At 35.4% G+C, this 1,282-nt stretch overlaps 1 long non-coding RNA gene across 1 annotated transcript; it reads right to left on the bottom strand.

Annotated features, from left to right (window-relative positions):
- Positions 1 to 489: 489 nt before the first annotated feature.
- LOC149680485 (uncharacterized) lies at positions 490 to 842 on the bottom strand. Its single transcript, XR_016365618.1, has 2 exons — positions 638 to 842; positions 490 to 570 (listed from the first exon to the last, which is right to left on the bottom strand). It is a non-coding gene; the product is annotated as an uncharacterized LOC149680485 (long non-coding RNA).
- Positions 843 to 1,282: the final 440 nt, after the last annotated feature.

The raw sequence follows: 1,282 nt of genomic DNA, 5'->3' as shown, positions 1-1,282 counted from the left end.
TAAGCGCATATATTTACATGTACCTTTATAGAAAATATAGCAATATTATATTACTACAAGCAGAAGAAAATAGGGGAAGTGGGTAGCCGTAGCCTTGAGCCATACAAGTCGTCCAGTGATTCTCACTTACAATGGTCGATTCCCCTACCACCCTTAAAATTTGAATCTGGCCAATCGGCGCGAAGCATAAAATAGTACCAGATTTCATTGCGAACGCCACCATGTAGCGAACTGTGGAACTAACTTGTGTAGTCTGCTTATATTTCTGCTGTGCTTCAGTTTGAGTTAGGGTTACGTCAGGCAACGGGTTAATGCGGATATTGGTTTAATTAAGGACGAAAATTCGGTTATTTAATAAAATGAATGTCGTTAAGAATACGCAGTGTGATTTAACGTACAAGGAAACTACCGATAAGAAAACTCAGGCTGTGTTGAAAGGAAAAGTAAGATCTACCCAAACCAATCCCAATGTTAAAAATCAAACTACAACAACTTGGATACAACTTTATTACTTTGAACTCTTCCCTATCACAGTTTAAAACTTCGGACAAGTTAATTTTTTCCCTGGAACTTAGAAATACCATTGTATTTAAAAATAAAGACATATTTTAAAATAAGTTATGAATTTAGTACTTACCACTCGATTCCAGCCTCTGCCATTCTGCCTGAGTGCCTCACTGCCTCTAGCAGACGCGTCTAGTCAGTTGGAAGGCGTAGGACCGTACTGTCCACAGAATTACGTCACTCGTGTGTTAATGCGCGTAAAAATCCTATCTCTCTTCACCCCCACGGGAAGGGAAATGGCGCGAAAAATCCGTAAACGGGACGCCTCGCGAAGTTGCCCAAGCTACCCACTTCCCCTATTTTCTTCTGCTACAAGAGAGATTATTAAGTGCATATATTTTGCATAAACACGTAAGAAAATATAGCAATATTATGTTACTGACTACAAGATGATTGAGCATATATATTGAAATAAACATGTACCTTTGGTACTCTTAACAAATTATAATGGTTACGATTTTGTGAATAAATACAAATACTAGGTTTTATACTATTAAACTAAACTTCTCATGCGATAGACAAAAAATGTTTTCCATAAGAATTTTACAGACTAAATTACTGAAATACGCTTAAATGCATGAATATTACTAAAATCGCTGCGCATTTGTTAAAATGTTGTTACATGCTAATAGTTAAAATACAAAAATATTACCAAAAATTATACTTTAAATATTAATTAAAATACTGATACTGGGTGTCTAAAATATATACAAGTAAG

The sequence above is a fragment of the Phalangium opilio genome, unplaced genomic scaffold, assembly GCF_054372755.1.
Source record: "Phalangium opilio isolate 3A_F unplaced genomic scaffold, DU_Popi_V2 ptg000039l_2, whole genome shotgun sequence".
NCBI lineage: Eukaryota > Metazoa > Arthropoda > Arachnida > Opiliones > Phalangiidae > Phalangium > Phalangium opilio.
Note: the sequence above shows the minus strand (reverse complement) of the source record. Positions and strands in the feature narration are given on the sequence as shown.